A 19,410-nucleotide genomic window follows, 5' to 3' on the forward strand; every position below is an offset into this window, starting at 1 on the left:
TGCTCTCAGTCAGGTACCCAGCACAGAGTGCGCTCTCACGGGAAGTCAAGTTCAGACTTAAGAGTGACATCACCAACTAAAATTAACATGTACACGGTTAACTGAAACAAGGCCGGAGAAATAAGAACGACAGGTTACATGCAGGCAGTCCTGAACCCAGGTGGGTCTTCGTCACTTACAGTATCTTAGAAGGCTTCACAGACATATTGGTTTTTAAAAAGGGTCATTGATAATATTGCTTTAAAAGCTAAATGATTAAGAATGGTTTCATTCTCAGTCCAACAGCTGTGTCCTCAACTGTTCCCAGAGCTAAACAGCTATATACAAAAAGTTTTTTTTTTTCTTTTAAAAGCTGAATTTTAGAGGAGAGTCTGAGAATTCAAGAAATTGTAAAGCCATCCTTTTTATGAGGATGAAGGCTGTTTTTCTATTCTTTCATTTTAAGCAGTTGAAGAAGATATATAAAATCTGGATCTCTCTCTTGTTTAATTAATCATTTGTGCTAGAGGGTAAGGAGGGAAAACGGTACAGACAGCCACTGAGCTCAGATCTCTGAGACCCTGCAGACACTGACAGGGACCCATGACCCTTAGGAGCATAACCTTGCCCTCCCCTCACCAAGATTCTCCCAGCCTCACCGAGGCCTTGCCTTTGAGGATTTCTGCAACCCAGCCTCCAACATTCAGACTGGGAAACTAGGTTGGACATTTCTGCCCCTTTAAACATTTGGCTGTGTGGGCACAAGTTAAACCAATATATTAATATTATGCCAAAGAAGCCCAAAGCAGACTGTTTTTAGCAGTATAATCTGTTTAATTGCATTTTGTTGGCATACTTGAGAGAACCTCACCGTCGCCCCCATAATTTTCATAAAATAACTGCTATTTTATTGGTGACTTGGGTACTGTCACATTTGAGTAGCTCGTAATAAATGCATATAGTGCCTCTAGGGGGCTTTGATCTGTTGTTACCAGGCATCTTATTCACAGTACATCTGGGACAAAACCATTCAGCAAAGCTTTATCATCCTTTGCAGACTGAACAGAACCTCATTAGACAGTCTTTGGGTAGTGCTGCATTTATATGAACCATCTTGGAAGGCTGAAAATATTTACAGCCACTATTTGGGCCTTCAGTTTTCCCCACACCACGTATTTATGGGGCTCATGCTACTTAGAATTAGCATATTTTAAAAGCACACATACAGCTGGTTTGCAATCAATGATTTCATATGATGCCAAATGGTACAACTGAATTAAATTGTTTTAATTCATTGCTCTGTGTTCGGGAAAGATAAAACTTATATGATTTATGTATTAGTATCTTCATTTTATTTAAATATTTGTTACAGGATTTTAAAAGGAATGTGTACTGTCATGGACTATGTGTTTGTGTCTTCAAAATTCATGTGCTGAAAACCCCAATCCCTAAAGTGATGGCCTCTGCATATATGGCCTTTGGGAGGTGATCAGGTCAGGAGGAGACAGCCCTCAGGAGATTAGTGCCCTTCTAAGAAGAGATACAGAATGCGGGCTTCTCTTTCTGCTCTCTGCCACACTAAGGCATAATGAGAACATGGCCGTCTACAAGCCAGGAAGAGGTCCCTCACCAAGGACCAAACCTGCCAGCACCCCGATCTTGGAACTGCCAGCTTCCACAACTGTGAGAAACAAATGTTTGCTGCTTAAAACATCCAGGCTACAGTAATTTGGTACAGCAGTCTAAGCTGACATATGCCTAGTCTGTAAGGCTAAAACACAAATGGTGGGGAGAAAAAAAAAATCTCAATTTCATTAAGATATAAAGACCAATAAATAATCTATTTCAATGCAATTTAGTTAACATCTGTTTGTCTATAACCTACTCCATTCCAAAATGGTACTGAAATAGCTTTCAATGAAAGAATATTCAAAAAAATGAGAAAATTAGAGAAACAGGAAATGCAGTTCATTAACCTGAATTTAAATAATTCAATTTTCCAATCAACAACAGCTAATAGGATATCAATCATTGTTGCCAATCAGTGAGCTTTCTCTAAATTGCAGTTTTTGGCTTTAATTACAGGCTATAAAAATAAGAAACTACTCCTAATCTTTATGAACTTATTAACTTGCTTTTAAAATTTAAGAAATGTATTTTGAAATTTAAATGGCTGAAGTTGACTTCTTTTTTGGCAGCCAAGATTAGTTATTATAATTCTGCATATAAAAGAATTAGCCTATTGCAAATCCCTGTTCTCAAACAAAATATTTGCATACTTCCTCTCATGTTCTTATCATTAGAATAGAGGTAATTTAAGCCAGTCTATGAAGAAATACTAGCATATGTCCTGGAATGAATATGTAATTATACCAAAATTGATTTATATTCTCCCTATCCTCTCTCACTCAGTAGAATAGGACCTGTGGTGTTCTATTGTTGCTGTTTAATCTGCAGTTTTCATTTCAACAAATTTTATCTTAAAGCTCAATCTACAGGTTCAATACTCTGCCTTCTCTCCCACCACACACACACTCTCAAGCTTAGATCCTAAAAAGAATTGCTTAAGATACTGAAAGAGGAGTTGGTAGGTGAGACAAGTAGAGAGAGAAGAAAGTCTCCAGAAGTAACAGACACTCTCATTATAATGCAATTTCAGGTGGTTTTAATAAATTAGTGGTTCTTATTTTTGCAATCATGGACTTTGAGAACTTTTCCCCCAGGAAAATGAACACTATACATGACACACATAATTTTGCATACACTTTTAGGGGAACTGCAGACTCTCAGAACCCACCCATAGGTGTCCAAGTATTTTTACTTAAAGATACTTGAAATAGGATGTAAGAATTAATTTATTAGACCAAATAAATTATTGTATTAGAACAAATCTATTTCTCCTGTATGAAGCACTTCTTGACAACAAGTAAAGGAACAATTGGGAGTGGAAGGTTAAAAATCAGAGGAAAAATTTCCTTCAAATATTTTGAAGGAAAAGTTCTAAGGGGAAAAAATAGATTTTATTGCTATCAGGTTTTTTTGTGATTGACGATTCCCTTTCCCACTATTTTTTAGTGCTATGTAAGAAGGGGAAAGTCTAAGAAAATCACAGTCTTGTCGTGGAGAAGGGGCTTGCATAACTCAATGAAGCTATGAGCCATGCCATGCAAGCCACCCAAAATGGATGGGTCACAACATAAAGTAAAGTTCTGACAAAACATGGTCCACTGGAGGGGGGAACGGTAAGCTACTCCAATATTCCTGCTGCAAGAATCACATGAATGTGAATAGTATGAAAAGGCAAAAAGATACGACACCAGAAGATGAGCCTCCGGTTGGGAGGTGCCAATGTGCTACTGGGGAAGAGAGTAGGGCAATTACTAATAGCTCCAGAAAAAAATGAAGTGGCTGGGCTAAAGCAGAAATGACTCTCAGCTGTGGATGTAGTGAAAGTAAAGTGGTGGTGAAAGTGAAGTCTGGTGGTGAGTCAAGTCTGATGCTATAAAGAACAATACTGCATAGGAAGCTGGAATGTTAGGTTCATGAATCAAGGCAAATTGGAAGTGGTCAAACAAGAGATGGCAAGAGTGAACGTCGACATTTTAGGAATCAGTGAACTAAAACGGACTAAAATTGGTGAATTTAACCCAGATGACTATTATATCTCCTACTGTGAGCAAGAATCCCTTAGAAGAAATGGAATAGCCATAATAGTTAACAAGAGTTCAAAATGCAACGCTCAGGTGCAACCTCAGAAACAACAGAATGATCTCTGATCGTTTCCAAGGCAAACCATTCAATACCACAGAAATCCAAGTCTATACCTCAACCACAAATGCCGAAGAAGCTGAAGTTGAAGGGTTCTATGAAGGCCTAAAAGACCTTCTGGAATTAAAACCAACAAAAGATGTCCTTTTCATCAAAGGGGGCTGGAATGCAAAAGTAGGAAGTCAAGAGATACCTGGAGTAACAGGCAAGTTTGGCCTTGGAGTACAGAATGAAGCGGGGCAAAAGCTAACAAGTTCTGTCAAGAGAATGCACTGGTCATAGCAAATGCACTCTTCCAACACAAGAGAAGACTCTATACATGGACATCACCAGATGTCCAATACCAAAATCATATTGATTATATTCTTTGCAGCTGAAGATAGAAAAACTCTATACAGTCAGCAAAAAGAAGACTAGGAGCTGACTCTGGTTCAGATCATCAGCTCCTTATTGAAAAATTCAGTCTGAAATTGAACAAAGCAAGGAAAACCATTAGGCCATTCAGGTATGTCCTAAGTCAAATCCCTTATGATTATACCGTGAAGGTAAGGAATAGATTCAAATGATTAGATTTGGTAGACAGAGTGCCTGAAGAACTATGGACAGAAGTTCGTGACACTGTATAGGAGGCAGTGAAAAAACCATCTCAAAGAAAAAGAAATGCAGGAAGACAAAGTGGTTGTTTGAGAAAACTTTACAAACAGCTGAGGAAAGAAGGGAAGCAAAAAGTAAGGGAGAAAGGGAAAGTTGTACTCAACTGAATGCAGAGTTCCAGAGAATAGCAAGGAGACATAAGGCCTTCTTAAGTGAGCAATGCAAAGAAATAGAGGAAAACAATAGAATGTGGAAAACTAGAGACCTCTTCAAGAAAATTGGAGATATGAAGGGAACATTTTATGCAAGGATGGGCACGATAAAGGGCAGAAACAGTAAGGATCTAACAGAAGCAGAAGAGATTAAAAGAGGCAGCAAGAATACACAGAAAAACTGTACAAAAAAAGGCCTAATGACCAGGATAACCATGATGGTGTGTCACTCACCTTAAGCCAGACTTTCTGAAGTGTGAAGTCAAGTGGGCCTTCAGAAGCATTACTACAAACACAGCTAGTGGAGGTGATGCAATTGCAGTTAAGCTACTTCAAATCCTAAAAGATGATGATGTTGTTAAAGTGCTGCACTCAATATGCCAGCAAATTTGGAAAACTCAGCAGTGGCCACAGGACTGGAGAAGGTCAGTTTTCATTCCAATCCCAAAGAAAGGCAATGACAAAGAATGCTCAAACTACAGCACAATTGTGCTCATTTCCCATGCTAGTATTTTTATGCTCAATATCTCTTAAGCTAGGCTTCAGCAGTATGTGAACTGAGAACTTCTAGATGGACATTGGGTTTAGAAAAGGCAGAGGACCCAGAGATCAAATTGCCAACATACTTTGGATCATAGAGAAAGCAAGGGAATTAAAGACATCTACTCCTGTTTCATTGACTATACAAAAACCTTTGAGTGTATGGGTCACAACAAACTGTAAAAAATTCTTAAAGAAATGAGAATACCAGACCATGTTACCTATCTCCTGAGAAACCTGTAAGCAAGTCAAGATGCAACAATTAGAACCTTACATGGAACAACTGACTGGTTCAAAATTGAGAAAGAAGTATGACAAAGCTGTATTTTGCTACTCTATTTAAGTTATATGCAGAGTATATCACGCAAAATGCCAGGCTAGATGAAGCACAAGCATCATTAACCTCAGATATGCAGATGGTACCACTCCAATGACAGAAAGGGAAGAGGAATGTTGAGTTTTAAATCAGCTTTTTCACTCTCATCCTCAAGAGTCTGATCACTTCACGGCAAATAGATGGGGAAAAAATGGAGGCAGTGACAGTTTTTACATTCTTGGGCTCCAAAATCACTGCAGATGGTGACTCTAGCCAAGAAATTAAAACGCTTGCTCCTCGGAAAGAAAGTTATGACAAACCTAGACAGCATATTAAAAAGCAAAGACAGCACTTCGATGACCAAGGTCCATATAGTCAAAGCTATGTTTCTCCAGTAGTCATGTATGGATGTGACAGTTGGACCATATTTAAGGCTGAGCACTGAAGTTTGATGCTGTCAAACTGTGGTGCTGGAGAAGACTCTTGAGAGTCCCTTGAACTGCAAGGAGATCAAATTCGTCAACCCTACAGGAAATCAACACTGAATATCATTAGAAGGATTGATGCTAAGGCTGAAGGTCCAATACTTTGGCCACCTGGTGGGAAGAGTCAACTCATTGGATAAGACCCTGATGCTGGGAAAGACAGAAGGCAAAATAAGAAGAGGGCAACAGAGGATGAGATTGTTAGATAGCACCACTGAATCAATGGAATGATTTGAGCAAACTCCAGGCGATAGTAAGGGACAAAGTAACCTGGCATGCTGCAGTCCATGGGGTTAGAGAGAGTCAGACATGACTCAGCCACTGAAAAACAAGGAGGGAAATGTCTTGATAGCTGACGGTGAACGATGTCGGATTCGTGGTCTCTGAAGAAGAAGATTTAGCTTCGGGACCAGGGGCCAGGCTTGATCACTCAAAAGCTTTTGCGTAGCAGAGTTTTATTAAAGTGAAAAAGGGACAGGGAAAGCTTCTGACACAGATATCAGAAAGGGGATGGAGCGTGCCCCCCTCGCTAGTCTTAGCAAAGGAGCTATATACTTTTTTAATTAGTTATGACAACAAATCAAAGCAAGGTCTCAGGGCTGTAAAGACCTTGCTAGCCCCACTCCGGTAATTCACATTGTGAGATGACAGGATTAGCCACGAGGGTTCAGGAGGCACTGTCCTCAAGTAGGATATACATTGTTGTTATGTAATCCTTCTTACAGAGTTTGAACTTAGTTGCTTGTTGCGTCATCATCAGTTCTGGGCTTAAAGAAAAAAAACGCTTTATGTGTCTAAGACTAAGGAATGTAGAGGGAAAAAAAAGATGTTTGTCCTTTTCCCCTCCTTTAGGACTCCAGACCCCAATCTCTGCTTCGAGAGCCCCAGATCCCTTTCTCCTTCTCAGGGACCCCATACTTCTTATCAACCTGCCTAGGAATGGCCTCTCTCAGTCTAAGGAAAACCTAAAAGGGCAACAATTATTTTAATATTTACTTTTAAGGATTATACATACAGTCACTGCATAGTCCTTGAGTTACAATGAAGCATACTGTTATCATCCTCTAGTGTTAATATTGCATACTATTTCTAACTGAAAACAATAATGCTAGAAATCACTTTTTAATTTATGTTGGGCCTGACAGATCAAGTAAGGTGAGTTGTATTTTTGGGAGACCAATAGCACATGTACTATAAAAAAAGATTTATTTTAACTTTTTATCCTGAGGCTATCAACCTGTCTTGAACTGTACATATTCCTTTGCTACTTGGTCACAATGGGGTGTACATTAGAATTTATAAATAAACCAAAGCAAATTCATTAGCATCACAGGAGATGGGAACATATGTGTGAGCTAAATTAGGACATGAGTGCTACATGGATAGTTGTTATCTGCATCCCTTATCATTAACAGACTATTTGACTCAGCTGACCGAGTCAACGAACCACATTGGCTCATCCATCCCACCTAAGAAATGAAATAGACGTTCTTAGGTCTAAATACTCAAGAGTTCTTCTGCTTCTGATAAGTGTAGTTTTACACATCTACTGACTTTTTCATAACACAGTATTTTTCAAGCATGTTTGAAATATATTTGTTATCAAAGAAAAAATGCACAATAATGGCATAAAAATATAACAAGAGTCTCTATCTAACTCTAAGAAACAGTACAAGTATAGACTAATTCTGGAAACTTCTCTGGAACTGAAGGGCCATGATGGACATATAACTTTCAAAACAGAAAATCTACAATGAGGACTTCCTCTCATTACTGTTCTAAAAGCACAACGCTTGTCTTCTGGAAGAAAAGTCCACTCAGCTTCTTCACCCAGAGAGAAAACGGCAGGGCTTTTTCCTGTCAATGTTAACTCAGTGTAAAGAACACCCACACCTTACCTGCTGCTTCCTATATGAAAGATAGCAAATAAAAGGCAAATGTGTCCCATTTTTCCTTTATGCATTTCCACATGACAACTCATTACATTCAACAAACTGTCAATCAACTTTTGGTAATTAAAAGAGAAATAATTTCAAATGTATTCTTCTCCATGTGTCAAGATATTAGAAGGAAAGAAAAGGCCTTTATTAATCACCACAAAAAGTCACTGTTTCTTGCATTATTCTAAAAAATTAAAATAGGTAAAAATTATAAACAATCACAATGTTGCAACACTAAAATAAAAACAACTTTAAGATGTAGCATAGCTTGGCTTTAAGTATACATGAGTCAATGATCCATACATAAAACTGCATGTTGTCTATTAAAAGTCAGATGAAGTTACTCTATATTTAAAAAAAACTTCAGAATGAATGACATTAGAGCAACTTGCAGTGGTTTCCCATTATCTAGTGTTCAATTTCAGTTGAGTTCAGTTCAGTCACTCAGTCATGTCCGACTCTTTGTGACCCCATGAATCGCAGCACGCCAGGCTTCCTGTCCGTCACCAACTCCCGGAGTTTACTCAAACTCACGTCCATTGAGTCGGTGATGACATCCAGCCATCTCATCCTCTGTCACCCCCTTCTCCTCCTCCCAGCATCAGGGTCTTTTCCAGTGAGTCAACTCTTCGCTTGAGGTGGCCAAAGTATTGGAGTTTCAGCTTCAGCATCAGTCCTTCCAATGAACACCCAGGGCTGATCTCCTTTAGGATGGACTGGTTGGATCTCCTTGGAGTCCAAGGGACTCTCAAGTTAGCCAGCATTAGATACCTACAGTCAATCTTTGTTAACTCATTTCACCAGCTGCTTATGTGTCTTTTCAAATAATCTACTTCAGGGTTCAAAATAGCATAACGGAAAGGCAGCAAGAAAACCACAGCAAGGCATCAGGATTTTATCTAGAACATTGTCAGTAAGAAAAGCCAACATTTGATTTATCAAGAAAAACCAGTTTAAAGGGATGTATCATTTTCTAGCCTAGTAATGATCCTTGCTATCCTTGCGGACTAGAGAATCAGAAGCAGGAACTATCACAAAATTTAAGAACGGAGTCAGAGTGTGTGCTCCACATTTCTGATCTGTTCTCTCATCCACTATCATTGCCAAATAGAGAGCTGAGGCAGCCAGCTATGCTTCTGGAGCTTTCTTCTGCTGTATTCTCAGGCTGGTGATTCGGTTTGTGAGACTGTTTGTTACGAGGTCATTACTGACTACTGCACTTCCATTCAACACTATTCAGGAAAAGCTGAGGTTGCACTTCCATTGACGTGCGATGTGTACGTGGGTTTGTGGGGGTGGAGAAGAAAGATGAAGAGAAAGATATGGACATGGGGCTCTGTTGGTCGGTTTCAACAGATTTACCACAGGAAAATGCAGCCAGAAAGGCTAGAGACAGGCTTTGCTTAAGGTTCCTGTAAACATTTCCATTCAACAGTATGAAACTAATACTGAGAAAATCTCAGATTGACCCTTTATATTTCAGATCACAAAACAACGCATAAGATTTCTCCCCCCACAACCCTCCCCTTTAAAATGAAGAATCACTGTTAAGTTTCTTCTTTAATGCACAATGTAACATGCTGCATAGCTGTGCACCTACAGGTTAAGACCACATCCCAGACGAAGAGCAAAAGACAGAATCCTCTTTCTGCCGGTACTGCCCAGTTCCACAGGGAAACGTCCCGTAACACGCAGCAAGAGTTCAGTGGATGACATCTAAGGCTGGAGCAGAACTAAAAGTTGTTTGCGGATGATATAAAGGCTCTGATTGTGGTTGGGGTAATGCAAACGACAACCAACATAATTCCAAAGATTGACTGTCCCCAAAAGGTGATGCAGGAATAGGAGCTGAGTACTAGGGGGAAAAGCTAACAACCCAGAAACCAACGTATCTTTTTTTTTTTTTTTCAAGGATTTACAATTTGAGAAATAAAGTACATGTCTCCAGTTGTGAGGCTAGTCATATATCAGCTGAATATGCTCTGAACTCTTATGCAAATCATAGTGCAGTGGTGATTATGGGAAATTTATGAGTAGGCTTTTGTTATGCATAACTTGTGAAAAACGATAGAATGTGCTTTTTTTTTCAGGGTGTGTATCTGACTGCCACCAAACATAGCTGATCTAATGAAGCTCCCTGAGGTTAACATCCTTGCTTTCCTCAAGTGTACACATCTCTTGGGTTTCCAAGTGAAGAATTTTCACAAGGACACCCTCAGAAACACAGAATCCTTTGTCCCAAGCTGCTTCCTCTTGAATATTTTACTTTCAGCACTTTATTGTCGACTACCAAACATGTCACATGGGTAAGTCATGAAATAACTCAAAGCTAACAGTCCACTTTGGGAATTAAATTGCTTACCTTTGAGCAATTCCAACAATCCACATCCTAATTTACATGTAGAGTCATTTACTCAATTCTTTCCAGGAATTAAAATATAAGGAACATGGTATTAGAGACTCTCATCCTCACACCCACACTCCTTCTGTGGGCTACTGTGAACAGATCTCTCTCACCATTCCATACAAAGAGAGGACTGCTGTTCAGAATTAACATTAAGATATAAAACAGTTGTTCTATTTATAAAATAATACATTTGGCTGACAAAACTCAGGCTTTTCTTGCTTCTAATTCAGTTTGACTAAGCTTAGAACAATTACTGATCTCCATTTTTTTAAATATACAAGTACAGGTAGGAAGAGAAAGATGGGTAAAGGATTTAAAACAAGCCTTAGATTATCTGTATTCTGATAGTCAACGGTGCACTATTCTTAGCATCTACGAAAACTGGAGGAAAAAGCCCAACAACTTAGTTTTCAGTTGAATTTCTGAGAAGCATACTTGAAGGCTAACTTACCCTGTATGTCCTGAAATAAAGTAAATGTATTTTGACAATTCAGTTCCAAATATCCTAAATAGTCTACCTATGAAATACTTAACTGCTTTTCTTCAAATTGAGCTTCTTCCTGATTTTTCATTGCAGTCTGACTAGCATCTTCCAAAGGTGGCATTTTAAATAGTAGCTTTGGCTGTTTAAGAGAGAATGCAAGTAAAGAAAAAAGTGTTGGCAAGCTCTATTATCTTAAAATAACTTAAAGCACTATAAATAGTAATAGCTATAAAAATAACACTAAGAGGATCATAATAATTTCTAATGATTTTTAAAGTTTCTGCATTTAGAGAAAATGACCTCACATAGGATTTTAAAATGCTCTCTGAAATAACTGGTTACCCAAATGAAAGTCACAAATTTTAGGGAAAACATTATTTGAATTTTAAAATATTTTACTCTCCAGGATTATAAATAAAAGAGTAGTGATTAATTTCAAAATATCCCCAGCTGTTTTGCTTTCAAAATCATCCCTGGAAGAAACTGATCCCAGATTCCAAAGTCTATGGAATGAGACAGGAAATAAGATGTGAGTTGTTAGCAGATGTACCTGGGCAGTTTAGCTAGTAATGAAAGCTACTTAACACTAATAACCTTACCTGTGGATAATAGACCACTAATGCAGTGTGATTCTACAGTTCAGGAAGGTCTAACTGAATACCCCAAATTATACTTTCCTTCAATTTGCAAAATTATTTAAAATTCTACGAACAGAAATTTATTCTTTGAGGAAGAATTCAAACATTAATTCCCCTCGGCAGTTCATCTTTCAAAAGACAGACATTCTTGAGACTGAAACCATAAAGTATAGTTTACTCCAAGGCAGGGGTCAGCAAGGTAGGACAGTAGGTCACTCCAACCTGCTGCCTCTCTTCATCGGTCCACCAGCTAAGAATGGTTTTCACATTTTTACTTGGTTGGAAAAATATCAATACTTCACAACATGTCAACATTATAAGAAATTTAAATTTCACTTTCCATAAATAAAGTATTGTTAGAACATAGCCCACTCATTTCTTTACAGACTTTATATGGCTGTTCTCATTCTACGAGGTCAGAGTTGAGTTGTTGCATGAGAGAGCGTATGGCCTGTGAAAGTATGAAAACGTTTAGAACCAGGAAGTTTGGCCACCTTCCTTTCTAATGTGTTGGTGTCCTGTGAGAATTACTTCCAGTCTCACAGAGGTCACCCTGGAGCAAACCTTGTAAGGTTCTGGAGGGAGAAGATAAAGTGAGACATACTGACCAGGGATAAGAAAATAAAGTAAGAACCAGAAAATTTTTATTCAACTTATAAACCATTCCTCAGCCCATATAAGTTCCTTCCTTTTGTCCTTTATCTCTTTTATCCACCATTTGATCTTTCCTTCTGGTGTCTTTCCCCGCTTCATCGCTTCCTTTCTTGTTACCTCCCTCCCTTCCACACATTTATTCATTTAATTAATTCACCCATTCATCCATGTTTAGTGACAGACACACTGTGATAGACACTGAGGATACAGCTATCAACAACAAAGTTAGGGTCTCTCTGCCTTCACAGGGCCTGCGTATCAAAGGCGCCGACACGGACATGAATGCAGCAGATACCCAGGAACTCTCATGGGGGGTGAGGGCGGAGGTTTGCTTTAGACAGGTTAATCAGGTGTAGTTCTCGAGAAGAGGTGATATTTGAGCAGAGACTCTAAAGGATGAAAAACAGCTATCACTGAAAGAGTGAAGGGAAAAGCATTATGTACACTAGCAAAGGCATAGGTCCTGTCATAGGAAAGAATTTCATTAATTTAATGAATAAAAAGACACTGGAATGTGCATCGTGGTTGCTAAGGAAAACACTCCTTTAAATTGCCAGTATCATAAAAATCAACACTATTTATTAAAAGCTTATTATTTTCAAAAACTGTATTGGGCGTTTCTCATGTATGTTCTCATTTAATGCTCACAAAAACCCTCAGTAGGTGAAAATTATTAATTTCATTCATTTAAATCAGAGAAACAGACTTCAAACATATATGTATTTTAAATTTTACATTGTAATTAAATGTTGGCACTTAGACTGTAATCCGGGTCCACCTGAGTCAAAGGAGTCTATACTAACTCTGAGAGACAAGTTGAAGTGTGTGTATGTATATATGGGTATGGATGTATATGTGTGTATACAAGGTATATTTGTTTATTTAACAGATCTACAGAATGGAGTAGTGGAAATACCACTTGCTGACAGTGCAGATTTATCAGCAAATAGTCAATAAATGGCAGTGTTACCATCAGGGTTATTTTTGTACGCATTTTACATCCGAGTAGGATATCCTGGAAAACTGTTCTAGAGTCTTTTCTCAAAATTACACAGGCCAGAAGAGCATTCTAAAAACCTCATTTTTGACAGTTGTCATGTGACAGTGTTAAAAAACACTATATCACAATAAAATATAATGTTCAAATAAAAACCATTAACTGTATACACTGTAATATTTATTTCACTGTGTAATAAAAAGGATTATATTTTTGCCATGACTTTCTCAAGTAGGTTAGAACTCTTTGTGACTTCTGGGTCTGACATTAGGCCACCTGAAAGCACACAGTCAATACCAGGAGGGAAAGAGCAGAAGAAAAGGTATAGGAAAGCAAAGCTCTGCACTTAATTAGCGCTGACGCCGTGCAGTTCAATGGCATCTCTGTAGAGCTGGTCTCTCAGTTCTTTAAGGTCTGAGCTATAGGAGATTAGACTCATCACTAAGCCCATAAATGGTCTCTTTCCTCCAACCTGGTTCCATTTGTGACAAGTTTATTAGTTCTCTGCAACAATGAAATGAGAACCAGTGGTTTCAAGTATAAACAGAATGCAGTAAAGACATGGAATCCCTTGTAGGTAGTATGTTTTTATTTCATTTTATGGGCAAATATAGGAATATTACTAATAGACATCAAATGTTATTTATTAGCATGTTAATAAGGCTTTACACTTTTAAAAGTAAACACTGAACTTCTAACAAATTAAACTTAGAATAGTAAGTGTAAGGCAGATACTCTGGCAAAGGAATGCACTTCAGAATTAATTTTTTAAAACCAAAATAATCACCAATCAGGATAAAAGGACAAAGATATAAAAGGAGATGCTTATTAGTTATTCTTTCAGCTCAGTTTAGTTCTATGGCATTTTGCACAACTTAAAATTTATGCAAACGTTTTCAGTGTTGCCTTTAATTTTTGCCAGAATATTTTGAACCTGGTTTAAAACTGAAATTGAAGAAGCCTAAGGAGGGCTTTAATAACAACTTTCTTCAGTCTGTTTGTTTAAAACGTGATGAATAAGCAAAAAGAAAAGGTGCAGAATTGAAAAAGAAAAATGATCCCTTCTCCTTCCTAGAAGTGTTTGAGATTACTGGATTACTCGTAATCTTGCACCAGGAATCGAAATTTTCCTCACGTACTCATAGCCAGATATACAGCAACACTGTTAAGTCACTCTACACATGTAAGCTGAGGGTCTAGGGGTTTATAAGTAGATTTAAAGTTACAGAAAGGCAGGAAGAAGTTTCACTAATAATACCCCAGCATTGCCCGACTTATTTAATGCCCTCTCTCAAATTTGTTTCACTAATTATAGTCCTTTCCTCTTGAGGGGGTTAGTTAGTATTTTACCACAGTTCAGTCCAGTCGCTCAGTCGTGTCCGACTCTTTGCGACCCCATGGACTGCAGCACGCCAGGCCTCCCTGTCCATCACCAGCTCCTGGAGCCCGTTCAAGCTCGTGTCCATTGAGTCGGTGACTTTACCGCAATAAATGCTTTATTTGTTTGACAATAAATCTAACAGAAAAAAATGGAAGATGTTTAAAGGCAGAAAAGCCAGGAACCCAAACAAAAAGTGAAGAAATTCTGACCTCCGTAAGGTCATGGGGCACGTGAGTACAGCAGCGCAGAGGACGATGAGCGAATTCTAACACAAATCCTAACTCTGCCGCTTATTGGCTGAATAAGTTATGCACCTTTGCCTTTTTATCTATAAATGAAAACAAGATTATCTTACAGATTGTGGCAAGGAGCAAATGACACACATGCAGAAGTTTTAGCAGTTTCACCACAGTGTATGACACAGAAGAATTGCTTGGTAGCTATTAACATCATGCGTTAACAAGACAGAGGGCGATTTTTTTTTCTCTTCTCCTTAATGTACAGATCATCACCCTCTGGGATTGATTTAGCACAATCTTTTTAGGAATTAACAAATGCTAAATAAGTATTTGCTAATAGACTGCACCATAACATGAGTGAGTTTCCAAGATCCCAGACTAGGGAAAGGCTCTGTTTATTTACATTCTGGAAAATCAGCCAGGCATGGGAATGGGAGACAGCCCTTGATGTGAGAACTATACTTTCTTTCAGCGATATCCAATTGATATTTAGAACCTTAGAGATTTGTTTTATGAGTTGGTAGAAATCTCTTCACCCAGAAATGTGTCTCTGCTGAGCAATTGTTTCCGAATGTGCTGTACATCACCATCATTAGAGTACTGCTTTTCACAACTGCCATTGTTATCAGGAGATAAAATAGATAAACACAGAGAAAACAATTTGTTCTTGCTGTTCAGTCAATCAGTTGTGTCTGACTTGTTGCAACCCCATAGGCTGTAGCACGCCAGGCTTCTCTGTCCTTCACCATCTCCCAGAGCTTGCTCAAACTCATGTCCATTGAGTCAATGATGCCATCCAAACATCTCATCCTCTGTTGCCCCTTCTCCTCCTGCCTTCAATCTTTCTCAACATCAGGCTCTTTTGCAATAAGTCAGTTCTTCACATCAGGTGGCCAAAGTACTGCTGTTTCAGCTTCAACTTCAGCATCAGTCCTTCCAGTTAATATTCAGGACTGATCTCCTTTAGGATGGACTGGTTAGATCTCTGTGCAGTCCAAGGGACTCTCAAGAGTCTTCTCCAACACCACAGTTCAAAAGCATCAATTCTTCGGCGCTCAGCTTTCTTTATCATCCAACTCTCACATCCATACATGACTACTGGAAAAACCATAGCTTTGACTAGACAGACCTATGTCAGCAAAGTAATGTCTCTGCTTTTTAATATGCTGTCTAGATTGGTCATAACTTTTCTTCCAAGGAGCAAGTGTCTTTGAATTTCATGGCTGCAGTCACCATCTGCAGTGATTTTGGAGCCCACAAAAATAAAGTCTGTCACTGTTTCCATTGTTTCCCCATCTATTTGCCATGAAGTGATGGGACCAGATGCCATGATCTTAGTTTTCTGAATGTTGAGTTTTAAGCCAACTTTTCACTCTCCTCTTTCACTTTCATCAAGAGAACACAATGTTATGACCTAAATGTTTGTGTTCCCACAAAATTCACAGGTCGAAATCCCAGTTCCCGTGATGATATTAGAAGCTGGGGTCTTTGGGAAGTGGTTAGGTCAGAGGTGGAGACCTCATCCATGGACTCCAGCTTGCTCTCCGTCTGCTATGAACCAGGAAGAAGGCTGGAAACTGAATTTAAATCTGCCAACATAAATACTGAATACAGATAATGAATCTGCCTTGATCTTAGATTTCCTGACCTTCAGAACTGTTTCCAGTTTAAACCACTCAGTCCATGGTATTTTTGTTATAGCAACCAGAATGGACTAAAACAGCCTAATGGTAGCCTGTCCAAAGTCTGATGCTGATCTCGGGATGTAACCTGAGAAGAACAAGCAGATATACATTGTGGAGTGGGTCTTGAACTGATCGCTTACACTGCAACCCAAATGAAGCTATCCCAAGTCGTAAGGTGATAGCTGACTCTGGAAAAGTGGACAAAACTCCCAGCCAAACCCAGCACAGGGAAACATCATAACAGGCTTGATGGTTTTCATTTTTCACAAGAACACTTAAGGTGCTCTCTGAGCTTAGACTGTGATGAAGGGACAGGGATGTATTCTGAAGTATTGCTTTTTATGATGTCAACTGCAAAGGGGATAGAGACAGATAAAATAAATCCCCCCCTTGTGGCAGCAATTTATAAAAGCTGTAACACATATTTAGTTTCCACTACTGAAGTTTTTAGCAAACTTTCTGTACAGGGTAATATTTGGGCTTTAGAGTTCAAAGACTACATTTTGTCTTTGCATTTTAAAAATATTTCCAAATAGCATTGGTTTTTTAGAAACTTTTTTAAAAGTCTGATTCAAGGAGACTGCTGAATCTTGAGGACTTATACTTTGCACCTCTTTGGATAAACAGAACCAGCCATGGTTTTATACTTTTTTATTCTAAAAAGAAACAATCCAGTCAATCAACTCCCATACACTCAGATACAAGAATAGTTCACTCTCAAGGTATTCTATTTTCCACTTTTATTCTGTCATAAATTTGGAATTAAAATTAAGTTGCAAATTTCAGGTAAAATAGGATGATAAAATTTAATGATGACTAAAATTTCAAGTGGAATCTATTTAACTGGGCTTGGTTCTCTGCTGTCCTGAGGCCTCTTGATGTAGTACATTGAAGTCTGCAAATCTAATTGGCTGAGACCCTGCCTGACCCTAATACAGATTGCTAGCATTTTATCTCTGCTGAGAACTCATACCAAATTTAAGGCTTGTTAAGTCTTTACACCTTTTGAGAAAACAGAGATTTTAATGAACCAGTAAGTCATCTAGCCCTGAAAGGGGCAAAGTGTTGCCAATGATTCAACCCCCATAATAACCCAGGTGTTGTTTTAAGTCATTGTTAGACCCATTATTCTTTAATCATACATCAGGAAAAAAAAAAAAAAGATACACAAAGAGATCTGCCTACATTTTGAAGAATGCATCTTGGGAAGAATAAGTTAATATGCATTACATTTTTGTTTCTGGAAATTGTAGAAGCTCCATTATAACTTTCATGAGTCATCTGAAGGATAAGGAAGACACTGAATTTACCTTCCAGTTGAATAAAGCCTTAAATAGTCCATCCCAATTTATCAATTTATTCAAATTGGGACTTCTAAAAATGTACTTTAGTATCTCCTAAGCAATTTGGAATCCCTGGGGAAATTTAAATTTCTTTTACCACACCCTCAACTCTTCTGGAGATCCAGTGGTAGAATGCAGCCCCCCAAATCACCCTCATCATCCCTTCAGAAGGAATGTAAGGACTCTTAGCTATCCCTAGTCCCCCTTTCTACCCAAATCACTAAAATCCCCAAACCATTATGGAGTTTGAAAATCCAGGTCGGGCTTTCTACAGTCAGGCAGGATGATTGACAGCAAAACCACAGCAATTACCCAGTTGGTCTGACACTGCTGCTGCTGCTAAGTCACATCAGCCGTGTTCGACTCTGTGCGACCCCATAGACAGCAGCCCAACAGGCTCCTCTGTCCCTAGGATTCTCCAGGCAAGAACACTGGAGTGGGTTGCCATTGCCTTCTAGCCCAGTTTATAACACGGCTGCTCACTAGGGGAGGACCAGCCATCTACTGGGACTACTGGGTTAACATCCTACACTGTCAGCCTTTGTCAGGACAATTAATTTGCCTGGGTCAGTTTTCTGTCTTGGTGGTTTTTCTTGCCCAGTTTATCTCCAATGAAGTGACTGCTAGCTCTACACTGGAATTCTTTTCCATATTATAATATACTCATTAATATTTATTAGACTTGTTCCAAAAGAACTGAGAAATTTGAGTTTAATTTTTTTTCTTCAAAACAGCACACTGCCATAGGCTACTCTATAAGCAGCTGAAATGAAGTAATGACTGAGAAAAAGATTATCTTCTCTTTCTGGCTCATTTCAAATGCTTTCGCCTAAGCACTATTAAAATAACAAAAACAAAATTGCACACCTGCCCCTTCACTCGCAAAACATTTCTAAAAAAATTAATCAAACCCTTCAAATGGAAGAACCCAGACTATTTTTAAAAGTTATCTAGGATAGGAATTAAATATAATTATGGGTCATTTGAAAAACAAGTCAATAATGCACTTAATGTCCTTCAAGATCATTGCTTCTGAAATGTCTAAAAAATAGTACTGTTTCAAAAAACATAAATCCAATTTTTAAAAATTAAATGAAGGATTCATCTCATTTTAAATGAAAGTACTGACACTGAAGAAAGCATCCAGAAATACTTGTGACATTTATAGATCCTACTATTAAAATGTTCCCTTTTTCTGAAAATAATGAGACTGCTATTCATATGTAGCCCATATGCTCAATTTCATCACAGCCACATGCAACTGTTTTCCCTTTATCGTTATACTTACTAGCTATCCAAAGGCATAACACATCCTTTAGCAAAATCGTAACTGCCCAGTGGAAGACAGGAGAAGGGGAGGAGACAGTGAGGGAAGGGGCCCACGAATGCAGTCTTAGGAGGGCAGCGATGCTTCTTGCTTCAATGTCCAGCGTGCAACGCATAGCTGGTGCATAGCAGGTGCAAATAAACAGGCCACACATGGAATTGGTGTTTTGGAGGACTTGCCAGATACCAAGGTTTATACATTTCTAATCATAGTTAATCCCCTCAACGGGCTTATGAAGTCAGCAATATTACTATCCTTAATTTATAGACATGAAAACTGCTTAAATGACCTAAGGATGGCCTAGTAAAAGATGAAGATGAATAAGAAAAATCATGTTCATAATCATCTATTTTTATCTCATTTAAAATAAAACCAAAAGAATCAGATGATGGTAAGTTAGCATAAGAGGAGGGGCATAATC

At 38.4% G+C, this 19,410-nt stretch overlaps 1 protein-coding gene across 5 annotated transcripts in view; it reads right to left on the bottom strand.

The window, feature by feature from the left end:
* The window catches only part of CEP128 (centrosomal protein 128), a 452,993-nt gene that overhangs the window by 64,315 nt on the left and 369,268 nt on the right, over positions 1-19,410 (bottom strand). The window lies entirely within an intron of this gene.

Source organism: Muntiacus reevesi, chromosome 7 (assembly GCF_963930625.1).
Source record: "Muntiacus reevesi chromosome 7, mMunRee1.1, whole genome shotgun sequence".
NCBI lineage: Eukaryota > Metazoa > Chordata > Mammalia > Artiodactyla > Cervidae > Muntiacus > Muntiacus reevesi.